The sequence below is a fragment of the Oncorhynchus clarkii genome, chromosome 4 (genome assembly GCF_045791955.1).
Source record: "Oncorhynchus clarkii lewisi isolate Uvic-CL-2024 chromosome 4, UVic_Ocla_1.0, whole genome shotgun sequence".
Classification (NCBI taxonomy): domain Eukaryota; kingdom Metazoa; phylum Chordata; class Actinopteri; order Salmoniformes; family Salmonidae; genus Oncorhynchus; species Oncorhynchus clarkii.
The window spans coordinates 2,853,739-2,876,803 of record NC_092150.1 but is presented as its reverse complement, the minus strand read 5'-3'; positions in this window follow the sequence as shown (position 1 = coordinate 2,876,803).

Sequence of the window (23,065 nt, the reverse complement as noted above, 5' to 3'; positions counted from 1 at the left end):
TAGTAGACTGGTACTATATATAACTAGTAGACTGGTAGTGTATATAACTAGTAGACTGGTAGTGTATATACCTAGTAGACTGGTACTATATATAACTAGTAGACTGGTAGTGTATATAACTAGTAGACTGGTAGTGTATATAACTAGTAGACTGGTAGTGTATGTAACTAGTAGACTGGTACTATATATAACTAGTAGACTGGTAGTGTATATAACTAGTAGACTGGTAGTGTATATAACTAGTAGACTGGTACTATATATAACTAGTAGACTGGTACTATATATAACTAGTAGACTGGTAGTGTATATAACTAGTAGACTGGTACTATATATAACTAGTAGACTGGTACTATATATAACTAGTAGACTGGTAGTGTATATAACTAGTAGACTGGTACTATATATAACTAGTAGACTGGTAGTGTATATAACTAGTAGACTGGTAGTGTATATAACTAGTAGACTGGTAGTGTATATAACTAGTAGACTGGTAGTGTATATAACTAGTAGACTGGTAGTGTATATAACTAGTAGACTGGTAGTGTATATAACTAGTAGACTGGTAGTGTATATAACTAGTAGACTGGTAGTGTATATAACTAGAAGACTTGTAGTGTATATAACTAGTAGTCTGGTAGTGTATATAACTAGTAGACTGGTAGTGTATATAACTAGTAGACTGGTACTATATATAACTAGTAGACTGGTAGTGTATATAACTAGTAGACTGGTAGTGTATATAACTAGTAGACTGGTTGTGTATATAACTAGTAGACTGGTAGTGTATATAACTAGTAGACTGGTAGTGTATATAACTAGTAGACTGGTAGTGTATATAACTAGTAGACTGGTAGTGTATATAACTAGTAGACTGGTAGTGTATATAACTAGTAGACTGGTAGTGTATATAACTAGTAGACGGGTAGTGTATATAACTAGTAGACTGGTAGTGTATATGACTAGTAGACTTGTACTATATATAACTAGTAGACTGGTAGTGTATATAACTAGTAGACTGGTAGTGTATATAACTAGTAGACTGGTAGTGTATATAACTAGTAGACTTGTAGTGTATATAACTAGTAGACTGGTAGTGTAAATAACTAGTAGATGGGTAGTGTATATAACCAGTAGACTGGTAGTGTATATAACTAGTAGACTGGTAGTGTATATAACTAGTAGACTGGTAGTGTATATAACTAGTAGACTGGTACTATATATAACTAGTAGACTGGTAGTGTATATAACTAGTAGACTGGTAGTGTATATAACTAGTAGACTGGTACTATATATAACTAGTAGACTGGTAGTGTATATAACTAGTAGACTGGTAGTGTATATAACTAGTAGACTGGTAGTGTATGTAACTAGTAGACTGGTACTATATATAACTAGTAGACTGGTAGTGTATATAACTAGTAGACTGGCAGTGTATATAACTAGTAGACTGGTACTATATATAACTAGTAGACTGGTACTATATATAACTAGTAGACTGGTAGTGTATATAACTAGTAGACTGGTACTATATATAACTAGTAGACTGGTAGTGTATATAACTAGTAGACTGGTAGTGCATATAACTAGTAGACTGGAATTGTATTTAACTAGTAGACTGGTAGTGTATATAACTAGTAGACTGGTAGTGTATATAACTAGTAGACTGGTAGTGTATATAACTAGTAGACTGGTAGTGTATATAACTAGTAGACGGGTAGTGTATATAACTAGTAGACTGGTAGTGTATATGACTAGTAGACTGGTACTATATATAACTAGTAGAATGGTAGTGTATATAACTAGTAGACTGGTAGTGTATATAACTAGTAGACTGGTAGTGTATATAACTAGTAGACTGGTAGTGTATATAACTAGTAGACTGGTAGTGTATATAACTAGTAGACTGGTAGTGTATATAACTAGTAGACTGGTACTATATATAACTAGTCGACTGGTAGTGCATATAACTAGTAGACTGGTAGTGTATATAACTAGTAGACTGGTAGTGTATATAACTAGTAGACTGGTAGTGTATATAACTAGGAGACTGGTAGTATATATAACTAGTAGACAGGTAGTGTATATAACTAGTAGACTGGTAGTGTATAACTAGTAGACTGGTACTATATATAACTAGTAGACTGGTAGTGTATATAACTAGTAGACTGGTAGTGTATATAACTAGTAGACTGGTAGTGTATATAACTAGTAGACTGGTACTATATATAACTAGTAGACTGGTAGTGTATATAACTAGTAGACTGGTAGTGTATATAACTAGTAGACTGGTAGTGTATATAACTAGTAGACTGGTAGTGTATATAACTAGTAGACTGGTAGTGTATATAACAAGTAGACTGGTAGTGTATATAACTAGTAGACTGGTAGTGTATATAACTAGTAGACTGGTAGTGTATATAACTAGTAGACTGGTAGTGTATATAACTAGTAGACTGGTACTATATATAACTAGTCGACTGGTAGTGCATATAACTAGTAGACTGGTAGTGTATATAACTAGTAGACTGGTAGTGTATATAACTAGTAGACTGGTAGTGTATATAACTAGTAGACTGGTAGTATATATAACTAGTAGACAGGTAGTGTATATAACTAGTAGACTGGTAGTGTATATAACTAGTAGACAGGTACTATATATAATTAGTAGACTGGTAGTGTATATAACTAGTAGACTGGTAGTGTATATAACTAGTAGACTGGTAGTGTATATAACTAGTAGACTGGTACTATATATAACTAGTAGACTGGTAGTGTATATAACTAGTAGACTGGTAGTGTATATAACTAGTAGACTGGTAGTGTATATAACTAGTAGACTGGTAGTGTATATAACTAGTAGACTGGTAGTGTATATAACTAGTAGACTGGTAGTGTATATAACTAGTAGACGGGTAGTGTATATAACTAGTAGACTGGTAGTGTATATGACTAGTAGACTGGTACTATATATAACTAGTAGAATGGTAGTGTATATAACTAGTAGACTGGTAGTGTATATAACTAGTAGACTGGTAGTGTATATAACTAGCAGACTGGTAGTGTATATAACTAGTAGACTGGTAGTGTATATAACTAGTAGACTGGTAGTGTATATAACTAGTAGACGGGTAGTGTATATAACTAGTAGACTGGTAGTGTATATGACTAGTAGACTGGTAGTGTATATAACTAGTAGACTGGTAGTGTATATAACTAGTAGACTGGTAGTGTATATAACTAGTAGACTGGTACTATATATAACTAGTAGACTGGTAGTGTATATAACTAGTAGACTGGTAGTGTATATACCTAGTAGACTGGTACTATATATAACTAGTAGACTGGTAGTGTATATAACTAGTAGACTGGTAGTGTATATAACTAGTAGACTGGTAGTGTATGTAACTAGTAGACTGGTACTATATATAACTAGTAGACTGGTAGTGTATATAACTAGTAGACTGGTAGTGTATATAACTAGTAGACTGGTACTATATATAACTAGTAGACTGGTACTATATATAACTAGTAGACTGGTAGTGTATATAACTAGTAGACTGGTACTATATATAACTAGTAGACTGGTACTCTATATAACTAGTAGACTGGTAGTGTATATAACTAGTAGACTGGTACTATATATAACTAGTAGACTGGTAGTGTATATAACTAGTAGACTGGTAGTGTATATAACTAGTAGACTGGTAGTGTATATAACTAGTAGACTGGTAGTGTATATAACTAGTAGACTGGTACTATATATAACTAGTAGACTGGTAGTGTATATAACTAGTAGACTGGTAGTGTATATAACTAGTAGACTGGTAGTGTATATAACTAGTAGACTGGTAGTGTATATAACTAGTAGACTGGTAGTGTATATAACTAGTAGACTGGTAGTGTATATAACTAGTAGACGGGTAGTGTATATAACTAGTAGACTGGTAGTGTATATGACTAGTAGACTTGTACTATATATAACTAGTAGACTGGTAGTGTATATAACTAGTAGACTGGTAGTGTATGTAACTAGTAGACTGGTACTATATATAACTAGTAGACTGGTAGTGTATATAACTAGTAGACTGGTACTATATATAACTAGTAGACTGGTAGTGTATATAACTAGTAGACTGGTAGTATATAACTAGTAGACTGGTAGTGTATATAACTAGTAGACTGGTAGTGTATATAACTAGTAGACTGGTAGTGTATATAACTAGTAGACTGGTAGTGTATATAACTAGTAGACTGGTAGTGTATATAACTAGTAGACTGGTAGTGTATATAACTAGTAGACTGGTAGTGTATATAACTAGTAGTCTGGTAGTGTATATAACTAGTAGACTGGTAGTGTATATAACTAGTAGACTGGTACTATATATAACTAGTAGAATGGTAGTGTATATAACTAGTAGACTGGTAGTGTATATAACTAGTAGACTGGTACTATATATAACTAGTAGACTGGTAGTGTATATAACTAGTAGACTGGTAGTGTATATGACTAGTATACTGGTACTATATATAACTAGTAGACTGGTAGTGTATATAACTAGTAGACTGGTAGTGTATATAACTAGTAGACTGGTAGTGTATATAACTAGTAGACTGGTAGTGTATATTACTAGTAGACTGGTAGTGTATATAACTAGTAGACTGGTACAATATATAACTAGTAGACTGGTAGTGTATATAACTAGTAGACTGGTAGTGTATATAACTAGTAGACTGGTACTATATATAACTAGTAGACTGGTAGTGTATATAACTAGTAGACTGGTAGTGTATATAACTAGTAGACTGGTAGTGTATATAACTAGTAGACTGGTAGTGTATATAACTAGTAGACTGGTACTATATATAACTAGTAGACTGGTAGTGTATATAACTAGTAGACTGGTAGTGTATATAACTAGTAGACTGGTACTGTATATAACTAGTAGACTGGTACTATATATAACTAGTAGACTGGTAGTGTATATAACTAGTAGACTGGTAGTGTATATAACTAGTAGACTGGTAGTGTATATAACTAGTAGACTGGTAGTGTATATAACTAGTAGACTGGTAGTGTATATAACTAGTAGACTGGTAGTGTATATAACTAGTAGACTGGTAGTGTATATAACTAGTAGACTGGTAGTGTATATAACTAGTAGACTGGTAGTGTATATAACTAGTAGACTGGTAGTGTATATAACTAGTAGACTGGTAGTGTATATAACTAGTAGTCTGGTAGTGTATATAACTAGTAGACTGGTAGTGTATATAACTAGTAGACTGGTACTATATATAACTAGTAGACTGGTAGTGTATATAACTAGTAGACTGGTAGTGTATATAACTAGTAGACTGGTACTATATATAACTAGTAGACTGGTAGTGTATATAACTAGTAGACTGGTAGTGTATATAACTAGTAGACTGGTAGTGTATATAACTAGTAGACTGGTAGTGTATATAACTAGTAGACTGGTAGTGTATATAACTAGTAGACTGGTAGTGTATATAACTAGTAGACGGGTAGTGTATATAACTAGTAGACTGGTAGTGTATATGACTAGTAGACTGGTACTATATATAACTAGTAGACTGGTAGTGTATATAACTAGTAGACTGGTAGTGTATATAACTAGTAGACTGGTACTATATATAACTAGTAGACTGGTAGTGTATATAACTAGTAAACTGGTAGTGTATATAACTAGTAGACTGGTAGTGTATATAACTAGTAGACTGGTAGTGTATATTACTAGTAGACTGGTAGTGTATATAACTAGTAGACTGGTACAATATATAACTAGTAGACTGGTAGTGTATATAACTAGTAGACTGGTAGTGTATATAACTAGTAGACTGGTACTATATATAACTAGTAGACTGGTAGTGTATATAACTAGTAGACTGGTAGTGTATATAACTAGTAGACTGGTAGTGTATATAACTAGTAGACTGGTAGTGTATATAACTAGTAGACTGGTACTATATATAACTAGTAGACTGGTAGTGTATATAACTAGTAGACTGGTAGTGTATATAACTAGTAGACTGGTACTGTATATAACTAGTAGACTGGTACTATATATAACTAGTAGACTGGTAGTGTATATAACTAGTAGACTGGTAGTGTATATAACTAGTAGACTGGTAGTGTATATAACTAGTAGACTGGTAGTGTATATAACTAGTAGACTGGTAGTGTATATAACTAGTAGACTGGTAGTGTATATAACTAGTAGACTGGTAGTGTATATAACTAGTAGACTGGTAGTGTATATAACTAGTAGACCGGTAGTGTATATAGACTGGTACTATATATAACTAGTAGACTGGTAGTGTATATAACTAGTAGACTGGTAGTGTATATAACTAGTAGACTGGTAGTGTATATAACTAGTAGACTGGTAGTGTATATAACTAGTAGACTGGTAGTGTATATAACTAGTAGACTGGTAGTGTATATAACTAGTAGACTGGTAGTGTATATAACTAGTAGACTGGTAGTGTATATAACTAGTAGACTGGTAGTGTATATAACTAGAAGACTTGTAGTGTATATAACTAGTAGTCTGGTAGTGTATATAACTAGTAGACTGGTAGTGTATATAACTAGTAGACTGGTACTATATATAACTAGTAGAATGGTAGTGTATATAACTAGTAGACTGGTAGTGTATATAACTAGTAGACTGGTTGTGTATATAACTAGTAGACTGGTAGTGTATATAACTAGTAGACTGGTAGTGTATATAACTAGTAGACTGGTAGTGTATATAACTAGTAGACTGGTAGTGTATATAACTAGTAGACTGGTAGTGTATATAACTAGTAGACTGGTAGTGTATATAACTAGTAGACGGGTAGTGTATATAACTAGTAGACTGGTAGTGTATATGACTAGTAGACTTGTACTATATATAACTAGTAGACTGGTAGTGTATATAACTAGTAGACTGGTAGTGTATATAACTAGTAGACTGGTAGTGTATATAACTAGTAGACTTGTAGTGTATATAACTAGTAGACTGGTAGTGTATATAACTAGTAGATGGGTAGTGTATATAACCAGTAGACTGGTAGTGTATATAACTAGTAGACTGGTAGTGTATATAACTAGTAGACTGGTAGTGTATATAACTAGTAGACTGGTACTATATATAACTAGTAGACTGGTAGTGTATATAACTAGTAGACTGGTAGTGTATATAACTAGTAGACTGGTACTATATATAACTAGTAGACTGGTAGTGTATATAACTAGTAGACTGGTAGTGTATATAACTAGTAGACTGGTAGTGTATGTAACTAGTAGACTGGTACTATATATAACTAGTAGACTGGTAGTGTATATAACTAGTAGACTGGCAGTGTATATAACTAGTAGACTGGTACTATATATAACTAGTAGACTGGTACTATATATAACTAGTAGACTGGTAGTGTATATAACTAGTAGACTGGTACTATATATAACTAGTAGACTGGTAGTGTATATAACTAGTAGACTGGTAGTGCATATAACTAGTAGACTGGTAGTGTATTTAACTAGTAGACTGGTAGTGTATATAACTAGTAGACTGGTAGTGTATATAACTAGTAGACTGGTAGTGTATATAACTAGTAGACTGGTAGTGTATATAACTAGTAGACGGGTAGTGTATATAACTAGTAGACTGGTAGTGTATATGACTAGTAGACTGGTACTATATATAACTAGTAGAATGGTAGTGTATATAACTAGTAGACTGGTAGTGTATATAACTAGTAGACTGGTAGTGTATATAACTAGTAGACTGGTAGTGTATATAACTAGTAGACTGGTAGTGTATATAACTAGTAGACTGGTAGTGTATATAACTAGTAGACTGGTACTATATATAACTAGTCGACTGGTAGTGCATATAACTAGTAGACTGGTAGTGTATATAACTAGTAGACTGGTAGTGTATATAACTAGTAGACTGGTAGTGTATATAACTAGGAGACTGGTAGTATATATAACTAGTAGACAGGTAGTGTATATAACTAGTAGACTGGTAGTGTATAACTAGTAGACTGGTACTATATATAACTAGTAGACTGGTAGTGTATATAACTAGTAGACTGGTAGTGTATATAACTAGTAGACTGGTAGTGTATATAACTAGTAGACTGGTACTATATATAACTAGTAGACTGGTAGTGTATATAACTAGTAGACTGGTAGTGTATATAACTAGTAGACTGGTAGTGTATATAACTAGTAGACTGGTAGTGTATATAACTAGTAGACTGGTAGTGTATATAACTAGTAGACTGGTAGTGTATATAACTAGTAGACGGATAGTGTATATAACTAGTAGACTGGTAGTGTATATAACAAGTAGACTGGTAGTGTATATAACTAGTAGACTGGTAGTGTATATAACTAGTAGACTGGTAGTGTATATAACTAGTAGACTGGTAGTGTATATAACTAGTAGACTGGTACTATATATAACTAGTCGACTGGTAGTGCATATAACTAGTAGACTGGTAGTGTATATAACTAGTAGACTGGTAGTGTATATAACTAGTAGACTGGTAGTGTATATAACTAGTAGACTGGTAGTATATATAACTAGTAGACAGGTAGTGTATATAACTAGTAGACTGGTAGTGTATATAACTAGTAGACAGGTACTATATATAACTAGTAGACTGGTAGTGTATATAACTAGTAGACTGGTAGTGTATATAACTAGTAGACTGGTAGTGTATATAACTAGTAGACTGGTACTATATATAACTAGTAGACTGGTAGTGTATATAACTAGTAGACTGGTAGTGTATATAACTAGTAGACTGGTAGTGTATATAACTAGTAGACTGGTAGTGTATATAACTAGTAGACTGGTAGTGTATATAACTAGTAGACTGGTAGTGTATATAACTAGTAGACGGGTAGTGTATATAACTAGTAGACTGGTAGTGTATATGACTAGTAGACTGGTACTATATATAACTAGTAGAATGGTAGTGTATATAACTAGTAGACTGGTAGTGTATATAACTAGTAGACTGGTAGTGTATATAACTAGTAGACTGGTAGTGTATATAACTAGTAGACTGGTAGTGTATATAACTAGTAGACTGGTAGTGTATATAACTAGTAGACGGGTAGTGTATATAACTAGTAGACTGGTAGTGTATATGACTAGTAGACTGGTAGTGTATATAACTAGTAGACTGGTAGTGTATATAACTAGTAGACTGGTAGTGTATATAACTATTAGACTGGTACTATATATAACTAGTAGACTGGTAGTGTATATAACTAGTAGACTGGTAGTGTATATACCTAGTAGACTGGTACTATATATAACTAGTAGACTGGTAGTGTATATAACTAGTAGACTGGTAGTGTATATAACTAGTAGACTGGTAGTGTATGTAACTAGTAGACTGGTACTATATATAACTAGTAGACTGGTAGTGTATATAACTAGTAGACTGGTAGTGTATATAACTAGTAGACTGGTACTATATATAACTAGTAGACTGGTACTATATATAACTAGTAGACTGGTAGTGTATATAACTAGTAGACTGGTACTATATATAACTAGTAGACTGGTACTCTATATAACTAGTAGACTGGTAGTGTATATAACTAGTAGACTGGTACTATATATAACTAGTAGACTGGTAGTGTATATAACTAGTAGACTGGTAGTGTATATAACTAGTAGACTGGTAGTGTATATAACTAGTAGACTGGTAGTGTATATAACTAGTAGACTGGTAGTGTATATAACTAGTAGACTGGTAGTGTATATAACTAGTAGACTGGTAGTGTATATAACTAGTAGACTGGTAGTGTATATAACTAGAAGACTTGTAGTGTATATAACTAGTAGTCTGGTAGTGTATATAACTAGTAGACTGGTCGTGTATATAACTAGTAGACTGGTACTATATATAACTAGTAGACTGGTAGTGTATATAACTAGTAGACTGGTAGTGTATATAACTAGTAGACTGGTTGTGTATATAACTAGTAGACTGGTAGTGTATATAACTAGTAGACTGGTAGTGTATATAACTAGTAGACTGGTAGTGTATATAACTAGTAGACTGGTAGTGTATATAACTAGTAGACTGGTAGTGTATATAACTAGTAGACTGGTAGTGTATATAACTAGTAGACGGGTAGTGTATATAACTAGTAGACTGGTAGTGTATATGAATAGTAGACTTGTACTATATATAACTAGTAGACTGGTAGTGTATATAACTAGTAGACTGGTAGTGTATATAACTAGTAGACTGGTAGTGTATATAACTAGTAGACTTGTAGTGTATATAACTAGTAGACTGGTAGTGTATATAACTAGTAGATGGGTAGTGTATATAACCAGTAGACTGGTAGTGTATATAACTAGTAGACTGGTAGTGTATATAACTAGTAGACTGGTAGTGTATATAACTAGTAGACTGGTACTATATATAACTAGTAGACTGGTAGTGTATATAACTAGTAGACTGGTAGTGTATATAACTAGTAGACTGGTACTATATATAACTAGTAGACTGGTAGTGTATATAACTAGTAGACTGGTAGTGTATATAACTAGTAGACTGGTAGTGTATGTAACTAGTAGACTGGTACTATATATAACTAGTAGACTGGTAGTGTATATAACTAGTAGACTGGTACTATATATAACTAGTAGACTGGTAGTGTATATAACTAGTAGACTGGTAGTGTATATAACTAGTAGACTGGTAGTGTATTTAACTAGTAGACTGGTAGTGTATATAACTAGTAGACTGGTAGTGTATATAACTAGTAGACTGGTAGTGTATATAACTAGTAGACTGGTAGTGTATATAACTAGTAGACTGGTAGTGTATATAACTAGTAGACTGGTAGTGTATATAACTAGTAGACTGGTAGTGTATATAACTAGTAGTCTGGTAGTGTATATAACTAGTAGACTGGTAGTGTATATAACTAGTAGACTGGTACTATATATAACTAGTAGAATGGTAGTGTATATAACTAGTAGACTGGTAGTGTATATAACTAGTAGACTGGTACTATATATAACTAGTAGACTGGTAGTGTATATAACTAGTAGACTGGTAGTGTATATAACTAGTAGACTGGTAGTGTATATAACTAGTAGACTGGTAGTGTATATAACTAGTAGACTGGTAGTGTATATAACTAGTAGACGGGTAGTGTATATAACTAGTAGACTGGTAGTGTATATGACTAGTATACTGGTACTATATATAACTAGTAGACTGGTAGTGTATATAACTAGTAGACTGGTAGTGTATATAACTAGTAGACTGGTACTATATATAACTAGTAGACTGGTAGTGTATATAACTAGTAGACTGGTAGTGTATATAACTAGTAGACTGGTAGTGTATATAACTAGTAGACTGGTAGTGTATATTACTAGTAGACTGGTAGTGTATATAACTAGTAGACTGGTACAATATATAACTAGTAGACTGGTAGTGTATATAACTAGTAGACTGGTAGTGTATATAACTAGTAGACTGGTACTATATATAACTAGTATACTGGTAGTGTATATAACTAGTAGACTGGTAGTGTATATAACTAGTAGACTGGTAGTGTATATAACTAGTAGACTGGTAGTGTATATAACTAGTAGACTGGTACTATATATAACTAGTAGACTGGTAGTGTATATAACTAGTAGACTGGTAGTGTATATAACTAGTAGACTGGTACTGTATATAACTAGTAGACTGGTACTATATATAACTAGTAGACTGGTAGTGTATATAACTAGTAGACTGGTAGTGTATATAACTAGTAGACTGGTAGTGTATATAACTAGTAGACTGGTAGTGTATATAACTAGTAGACTGGTAGTGTATATAACTAGTAGACTGGTAGTGTATATAACTAGTAGACTGGTAGTGTATATAACTAGTAGACTGGTAGTGTATATAACTAGTAGACTGGTAGTGTATATAACTAGTAGACTGGTAGTGTATATAACTAGTAGACTGGTAGTGTATATAACTAGTAGTCTGGTAGTGTATATAACTAGTAGACTGGTAGTGTATATAACTAGTAGACTGGTACTATATATAACTAGTAGACTGGTAGTGTATATAACTAGTAGACTGGTAGTGTATATAACTAGTAGACTGGTACTATATATAACTAGTAGACTGGTAGTGTATATAACTAGTAGACTGGTAGTGTATATAACTAGTAGACTGGTAGTGTATATAACTAGTAGACTGGTAGTGTATATAACTAGTAGACTGGTAGTGTATATAACTAGTAGACTGGTAGTGTATATAACTAGTAGACGGGTAGTGTATATAACTAGTAGACTGGTAGTGTATATGACTAGTAGACTGGTACTATATATAACTAGTAGACTGGTAGTGTATATAACTAGTAGACTGGTAGTGTATATAACTAGTAGACTGGTACTATATATAACTAGTAGACTGGTAGTGTATATAACTAGTAGACTGGTAGTGTATATAACTAGTAGACTGGTAGTGTATATAACTAGTAGACTGGTAGTGTATATTACTAGTAGACTGGTAGTGTATATAACTAGTAGACTGGTACAATATATAACTAGTAGACTGGTAGTGTATATAACTAGTAGACTGGTAGTGTATATAACTAGTAGACTGGTACTATATATAACTAGTAGACTGGTAGTGTATATAACTAGTAGACTGGTAGTGTATATAACTAATAGACTGGTAGTGTATATAACTAGTAGACTGGTAGTGTATATAACTAGTAGACTGGTACTGTATATAACTAGTAGACTGGTACTATATATAACTAGTAGACTGGTAGTGTATATAACTAGTAGACTGGTAGTGTATATAACTAGTAGACTGGTAGTGTATATAACTAGTAGACTGGTAGTGTATATAACTAGTAGACTGGTAGTGTATATAACTAGTAGACTGGTAGTGTATATAACTAGTAGACTGGTAGTGTATATAACTAGTAGACCGGTAGTGTATATAGACTGGTACTATATATAACTAGTAGACTGGTAGTGTATATAACTAGTAGACTGGTAGTGTATATAACTAGTAGACTGGTACTGTATATAACTAGTAGACTGGTAGTGTATATAACTAGGAGACTGGTAGTGTATATAACTAGTAGACTGGTAGTGTATATAACTAGTAGACTGGTAGTGTATATAACTAGTAGACTGGTAGTGTATATAACTAGTAGACTGGTAGTGTATATAACTAGTGCACTGGTACTATATATAACTAGTAGACAGGTAGTGTATATAACTAGGAGACTGGTAGTGTATATAACTAGTAGACTGGTAGTGTATATAACTAGTAGACTGGTAGTGTATATAGACTGGTACTATATATAACTAGTAGACTGGTAGTGTATATAACTAGTAGACTGGTAGTGTATATAACTAGTAGACTGGTAGTGTATTTTAACAAGTAGACTGGTAGTGTATATAACTAGTAGACTGGTAGTGTATATAACTAGTAGACTGGTAGTGTATATAACTAGTAGACTGGTAGTGTATATAACTAGTAGACTGGTACTATATATAACTAGTCGACTGGTAGTGCATATAACTAGTAGACTGGTAGTGTATATAACTAGTAGACTGGCAGTGTATATAACTAGTAGACTGGTAGTGTATATAACTAGTAGACTGGTAGTATATATAACTAGTAGACAGGCAGTGTATATAACTAGTAGACTGGTAGTGTATATAACTAGTAGACTGGTACTATATATAACTAGTAGACTGGTAGTGTATATAACTAGTAGACTGGTAGTGTATATAACTAGTAGACTGGTAGTGTATATAACTAGTAGACTGGTACTATATATAACTAGTAGACTGGTAGTGTATATAACTAGTAGACTGGTAGTGTATATAACTAGTAGACTGGTAGTGTATATAACTAGTAGACTGGTAGTGTATATAACTAGTAGACTGGTAGTGTATATAACTAGTAGACTGGTAGTGTATGTAACTAGTAGACGGGTAGTGTATATAACTAGTAGACTGGTAGTGTATATGACTAGTAGACTGGTACTATATATAACTAGTAGAATGGTAGTGTATATAACTAGTAGACTGGTAGTGTATATAACTAGTAGACTGGTAGTGTATATAACTAGTAGACTGGTAGTGTATATAACTAGTAGACTGGTAGTGTATATAACTAGTAGACTGGTAGTGTATATAACTAGTAGACGGGTAGTGTATATAACTAGTAGACTGGTAGTGTATATGACTAGTAGACTGGTAGTGTATATAACTAGTAGACTGGTAGTGTATATAACTAGTAGACTGGTAGTGTATATAACTAGTAGACTGGTACTATATATAACTAGTAGACTGGTAGTGTATATAACTAGTAGACTGGTAGTGTATATACCTAGTAGACTGGTACTATATATAACTAGTAGACTGGTAGTGTATATAACTAGTAGACTGGTAGTGTATATAACTAGTAGACTGGTAGTGTATGTAACTAGTAGACTGGTACTATATATAACTAGTAGACTGGTAGTGTATATAACTAGTAGACTGGTAGTGTATATAACTAGTAGACTGGTACTATATATAACTAGTAGACTGGTACTATATATAACTAGTAGACTGGTAGTGTATATAACTAGTAGACTGGTACTATATATAACTAGTAGACTGGTACTATATATAACTAGTAGACTGGTAGTGTATATAACTAGTAGACTGGTACTATATATAACTAGTAGACTGGTAGTGTATATAACTAGTAGACTGGTAGTGTATATAACTAGTAGACTGGTAGTGTATATAACTAGTAGACTGGTAGTGTATATAACTAGTAGACTGGTAGTGTATATAACTAGTAGACTGGTAGTGTATGTAACTAGTAGACTGGTAGTGTATATAACTAGTAGACTGGTAGTGTATATAACTAGTAGACTTGTAGTGTATATAACTAGTAGACTGGTAGTGTATATAACTAGTAGACTGGTAGTGTATATAACTAGTAGACTGGTAGTGTATATAACTAGTAGACTGGTAGTGTATATAACTAGTAGACTGGTAGTGTATATAACTAGTAGACTGGTAGTGTATATAACTAGTAGTCTGGTAGTGTATATAACTAGTAGACTGGTAGTGTATATAACTAGTAGACTGGTACTATATATAACTAGTAGACTGGTAGTGTATATAACTAGTAGACTGGTAGTGTATATAACTAGTAGACTGGTACTATATATAACTAGTAGACTGGTAGTGTATATAACTAGTAGACTGGTAGTGTATATAACTAGTAGACTGGTAGTGTATATAACTAGTAGACTGGTAGTGTATATAACTAGTAGACTGGTAGTGTATATAACTAGTAGACTGGTAGTGTATATAACTAGTAGACGGGTAGTGTATATAACTAGTAGACTGGTAGTGTATATGACTAGTAGACTGGTACTATATATAACTAGTAGACTGGTAGTGTATATAACTAGTAGACTGGTAGTGTATATAACTAGTAGACTGGTACTATATATAACTAGTAGACTGGTAGTGTATATAACTAGTAGACTGGTAGTGTATATAACTAGTAGACTGGTAGTGTATATAACTAGTAGACTGGTAGTGTATATTACTAGTAGACTGGTAGTGTATATAACTAGTAGACTGGTACAATATATAACTAGTAGACTGGTAGTGTATATAACTAGTAGACTGGTAGTGTATATAACTAGTAGACTGGTACTATATATAACTAGTAGACTGGTAGTGTATATAACTAGTAGACTGGTAGTGTATATAACTAGTAGACTGGTAGTGTATATAACTAGTAGACTGGTAGTGTATATAACTAGTAGACTGGTACTGTATATAACTAGTAGACTGGTACTATATATAACTAGTAGACTGGTAGTGTATATAACTAGTAGACTGGTAGTGTATATAACTAGTAGACTGGTAGTGTATATAACTAGTAGACTGGTAGTGTATATAACTAGTAGACTGGTAGTGTATATAACTAGTAGACTGGTAGTGTATATAACTAGTAGACTGGTAGTGTATATAACTAGTAGACCGGTAGTGTATATAGACTGGTACTATATATAACTAGTAGACTGGTAGTGTATATAACTAGTAGACTGGTAGTGTATATAACTAGTAGACTGGTACTGTATATAACTAGTAGACTGGTAGTGTATATAACTAGGAGACTGGTAGTGTATATAACTAGTAGACTGGTAGTGTATATAACTAGTAGACTGGTAGTGTATATAACTAGTAGACTGGTAGTGTATATAACTAGTAGACTGGTAGTGTATATAACTAGTGCACTGGTACTATATATAACTAGTAGACAGGTAGTGTATATAACTAGGAGACTGGTAGTGTATATAACTAGTAGACTGGTAGTGTATATAACTAGTAGACTGGTAGTGTATATAGACTGGTACTATATATAACTAGTAGACTGGTAGTGTATATAACTAGTAGACTGGTAGTGTATATACTAGTAGACTGGTAGTGTATTTTAACAAGTAGACTGGTAGTGTATATAACTAGTAGACTGGTAGTGTATATAACTAGTAGACTGGTAGTGTATATAACTAGTAGACTGGTAGTGTATATAACTAGTAGACTGGTACTATATATAACTAGTCGACTGGTAGTGCATATAACTAGTAGACTGGTAGTGTATATAACTAGTAGACTGGCAGTGTATATAACTAGTAGACTGGTAGTGTATATAACTAGTAGACTGGTAGTATATATAACTAGTAGACAGGTAGTGTATATAACTAGTAGACTGGTAGTGTATATAACTAGTAGACTGGTACTATATATAACTAGTAGACTGGTAGTGTATATAACTAGTAGACTGGTAGTGTATATAACTAGTAGACTGGTAGTGTATATAACTAGTAGACTGGTACTATATATAACTAGTAGACTGGTAGTGTATATAACTAGTAGACTGGTAGTGTATATAACTAGTAGACTGGTAGTGTATATAACTAGTAGACTGGTAGTGTATATAACTAGTAGACTGGTAGTTTATATAACTAGTAGACTGGTAGTGTATGTAACTAGTAGACGGGTAGTGTATATAACTAGTAGACTGGTAGTGTATATGACTAGTAGACTGGTACTATATATAACTAGTAGAATGGTAGTGTATATAACTAGTAGACTGGTAGTGTATATAACTAGTAGACTGGTAGTGTATATAACTAGTAGACTGGTAGTGTATATAACTAGTAGACTGGTAGTGTATATAACTAGTAGACGGGTAGTGTATATAACTAGTAGACTGGTAGTGTATATGACTAGTAGACTGGTAGTGTATATAACTAGTAGACTGGTAGTGTATATAACTAGTAGACTGGTAGTGTATATAACTAGTAGACTGGTACTATATATAACTAGTAGACTGGTAGTGTATATAACTAGTAGACTGGTAGTGTATATACCTAGTAGACTGGTACTATATATAACTAGTAGACTGGTAGTGTATATAACTAGTAGACTGGTAGTGTATATAACTAGTAGACTGGTAGTGTATGTAACTAGTAGACTGGTACTATATATAACTAGTAGACTGGTAGTGTATATAACTAGTAGACTGGTAGTGTATATAACTAGTAGACTGGTACTATATATAACTAGTAGACTGGTACTATATATAACTAGTAGACTGGTAGTGTATATAACTAGTAGACTGGTACTATATATAACTAGTAGACTGGTACTATATATAACTAGTAGACTGGTAGTGTATATAACTAGTAGACTGGTACTATATATAACTAGTAGACTGGTAGTGTATATAACTAGTAGACTGGTAGTGTATATAACTAGTAGACTGGTAGTGTATATAACTAGTAGACTGGTAGTGTATATAACTAGTAGACTGGTAGTGTATATAACTAGTAGACTGGTAGTGTATGTAACTAGTAGACTGGTAGTGTATATAACTAGTAGACTGGTAGTGTATATAACTAGTAGACTTGTAGTGTATATAACTAGTAGTCTGGTAGTGTATATAACTAGTAGACTGGTAGTGTATATAACTAGTAGACTGGTACTATATATAACTAGTAGACTGGTAGTGTATATAACTAGTAGACTGGTAGTGTATATAACTAGTAGACTGGTAGTGTATATAACTAGTAGACTGGTAGTGTATATAACTAGTAGACTGGTAGTGTATATAACTAGTATACTGGTAGTGTATATAACTAGTAGACTGGTAGTGTATATAACTAGTAGACTGGTAGTGTATATAACTAGTAGACTGGTAGTGTATATAACTAGTAGACTGGTAGTGTATATAACTAGTAGACGGGTAGTGTATATAACTAGTAGACTGGTAGTGTATATGACTAGTAGACTTGTACTATATATAACTAGTAGACTGGTAGTGTATATAACTAGTAGACTGGTAGTGTATATAACTAGTAGACTGGTAGTGTATATAACTAGTAGACTTGTAGTGTATATAACTAGTAGACTGGTAGTGTATATAACTAGTAGACGGGTAGTGTATATAACTAGTAGACTGGTAGTGTATATAACTAGTAGACTGGTAGTGTATATAACTAGTAGACTGGTAGTGTATATAACTAGTAGACTGGTACTATATATAACTAGTAGACTGGTAGTGTATATAACTAGTAGACTGGTAGTGTATATAACTAGTAGACTGGTACTATATATAACTAGTAGACTGGTAGTGTATGTAACTAGTAGACTGGTACTATATATAACTAGTAGACTGGTAGTGTATATAACTAGTAGACTGGTAGTGTATATAACTAGTAGACTGGTAGTGTATATAACTAGTAGACTGGTAGTGTATATAACTAGTAGACTGGTAGTGTATATAACTAGTAGACTGGTACTATATATAACTAGTAGACTGGTAGTGTATATAGCTAGTAGACTGGTAGTGTATATAACTAGTAGACTGGTAGTGTATATAACTAGTAGACTGGTAGTGTATGTAACTAGCAGACTGGTACTATATATAACTAGTAGACTGGTAGTGTATATAACTAGTAGACTGGCAGTGTATATAACTAGTAGACTGGTACTATATATAACTAGTAGACTGGTACTATATATAACTAGTAGACTGGTACTATATATAACTAGTAGACTGGTAGTGTATATAACTAGTAGACTGGTACTATATATAACTAGTAGACTGGTAGTGTATATAACTAGTAGACTGGTAGTGTATATAACTAGTAGACTGGTAGTGTATTTAACTAGTAGACTGGTAGTGTATATAACTAGTAGACTGGTAGTGTATATAACTAGTAGACTGGTAGTGTATATAACTAGTAGACTGGTAGTGTATATAACTAGTAGACTGGTAGTGTATATAACTAGTAGTGTATATAACTAGTAGACTGGTAGTGTATATAACTAGTAGTCTGGTAGTGTATATAACTAGTAGACTGGTAGTGTATATAACTAGTAGACTGGTACTATATATAACTAGTAGAATGGTAGTGTATATAACTAGTAGACTGGTAGTGTATATAACTAGTAGACTGGTACTATATATAACTAGTAGACTGGTAGTGTATATAACTAGTAGACTGGTAGTGTATATAACTAGTAGACTGGTAGTGTATATAACTAGTAGACTGGTAGTGTATATAACTAGTAGACTGGTAGTGTATATAACTAGTAGACTGGTAGTGTATATAACTAGTAGACGGGTAGTGTATATAACTAGTAGACTGGTAGTGTATATGACTAGTAGACTGGTACTATATATAACTAGTAGACTGGTAGTGTATATAACTAGTAGACTGGTAGTGTATATAACTAGTAAACTGGTAGTGTATATAACTAGTAGACTGGTAGTGTATATAACTAGTAGACTGGTAGTGTATATAACTAGTAGACTGGTAGTGTATATAACTAGTAGACTGGTAGTGTATATAGACTGGTACTATATATAACTAGTAGACTGGTAGTGTATATAGACTGGTACTATATATAACTAGTAGACTGGTAGTGTATATAACTAGTAGACTGGTAGTGTATATAACTAGTAGACTGGTACTATATATAACTAGTAGACTGGTAGTGTATATAACTAGTAGACTGGTACTATATATAACTAGTAGACTGGTAGTGTATATAGACTGGTAGTGTATATAACTAGTAGATTGGTAGTGTATATAACTAGTAGACTGGTAGTGTATATAACTAGTAGACTGGTAGTGTATATAACTAGTAGACTGGTAGTGTATATAACTAGTAGACTGGTAGTGTATATAACTAGTAGACTGGTACTATATATAACTAGTAGACTGGTAGTGTATATAACTAGTAGACTGGTAGTGTATATAACTAGTAGACTGGTAGTGTATATAACTAGTAGACTGGTAGTGTATGTAACTAGTAGACTGGTACTATATATAACTAGTAGACTGGTAGTGTATATAACTAGTAGACTGGCAGTGTATATAACTAGTAGACTGGTACTATATATAACTAGTAGACTGGTACTATATATAACTAGTAGACTGGTAGTGTATATAACTAGTAGACTGGTACTATATATAACTAGTAGACTGGTAGTGTATATAACTAGTAGACTGGTAGTGTATATAACTAGGAGACTGGTAGTGTATTTAACTAATAGACTGGTAGTGTATATAACTAGTAGACTGGTAGTGTATATAACTAGTAGACTGGTAGTGTATATAACTAGTAGACTGGTAGTGTATATAACTAGTAGACTGGTAGTGTATATAACTAGTAGTGTATATAACTAGTAGACTGGTAGTGTATATAACTAGTAGTCTGGTAGTGTATATAACTAGTAGACTGGTAGTGTATATAACTAGTAGACTGGTACTATATATAACTAGTAGAATGGTAGTGTATATAACTAGTAGACTGGTAGTGTATTTAACTAGTAGACTGGTACTATATATAACTAGTAGACTGGTAGTGTATATAACTAGTAGACTGGTAGTGTATATAACTAGTAGACTGGTAGTGTATATAACTAGTAGACTGGTAGTGTATATAACTAGTAGACGGGTAGTGTATATAACTAGTAGACTGGTAGTGTATATGACTAGTAGACTGGTACTATATATAACTATTAGACTGGTAGTGTATATAACTAGTAGACTGGTAGTGTATATAACTAGTAGACTGGTAGTGTATATAACTAGTAGACTGGTAGTGTATATAACTAGTAGACTGGTAGTGTATATAACTAGTAGACTGGTAGTGTATATAGACTGGTACTATATATAACTAGTAGACTGGTAGTGTATATAGACTGGTACTATATATAACTAGTAGACTGGTAGTGTATATAACTAGTAGACTGGTAGTGTATATAACTAGTAGACTGGTACTATATATAACTAGTAGACTGGTAGTGTATATAACTAGTAGACTGGTACTATATATAACTAGTAGACTGGTAGTGTATATAGACTGGTAGTGTATATAACTAGTAGATTGGTAGTGTATATAACTAGTAGACTGGTACTATATATAACTAGTAGACTGGTAGTGTATATAACTAGTAGACTGATAGTGTATTTTAGACTGGTACTATATATAACTAGTAGACTGGTAGTGTATATAGACTGGTACTATACATAACTAGTAGACTGGTAGTGTATATAACTAGTAGACTGGTAGTGTATATAACTAGTAGACTGGTACTATATATAACTAGTAGACTGGTAGTGTATATAACTAGTAGACTGGTACTATATATAACTAGTAGACTGGTAGTGTATATAGACTGGTAGTGTATATAACTAGTAGATTGGTAGTGTATATAACTAGTAGACTGGTACTATATATAACTAGTAGACTGGTACTATATATAACTAGTATACTGGTAGTGTATATAACTAGTAGACTGGTAGTGTATATAACTAGTATGCTGGTAGTGTATATAAATAGTAGACTGGTAGTGTATATAACTAGTAGACTGGTAGTGTATATAACTAGTAGACTGGTAGTGTATATAACTAGTAGACTGGTAGTGTATATAACTAGTAGGCTGGTAGTGTATATAACTAGTAGACTGGTACTATATATAACTAGTAGACTGGTAGTGTATATAACTAGTAGACTGGTAGTATATATAACTAGTAGACTGGTAGTGTATATAACTAGTAGACTGGTAGTGTATATAACTAGTAGACTGGTAGTGTATATAACTAGTAGACTGGTAGTGTATGTAACTAGTAGACTGGTACTATATATAACTAGTAGACTGGTAGTGTATATAACTAGTAGACTGGCAGTGTATATAACTAGTAGACTGGTACTATATATAACTAGTAGACTGGTACTATATATAACTAGTAGACTGGTAGTGTATATAACTAGTAGACTGGTACTATATATAACTAGTAGACTGGTAGTGTATATAACTAGTAGACTGGTAGTGTATATAACTAGTAGACTGGTAGTGTATTTAACTAGTAGACTGGTAGTGTATATAACTAGTAGACTGGTAGTGTATATAACTAGTAGACTGGTAGTGTATATAACTAGTAGACTGGTAGTGTATATAACTAGTAGACTGGTAGTGTATATAACTAGTAGTGTATATAACTAGTAGACTGGTAGTGTATATAACTAGTAGTCTGGTAGTGTATATAACTAGTAGACTGGTAGTGTATATAACTAGTAGACTGGTACTATATATAACTAGTAGAATGGTAGTGTATATAACTAGTAGACTGGTAGTGTATATAACTAGTAGACTGGTACTATATATAACTAGTAGACTGGTAGTGTATATAACTAGTAGACTGGTAGTGTATATAACTAGTAGACTGGTAGTGTATATAACTAGTAGACTGGTAGTGTATATAACTAGTAGACTGGTAGTGTATATAACTAGTAGACGGGTAGTGTATATAACTAGTAGACTGGTAGTGTATATGACTAGTAGACTGGTACTATATATAACTAGTAGACTGGTAGTGTATATAACTAGTAGACTGGTAGTGTATATAACTAGTAGACTGGTAGTGTATATAACTAGTAGA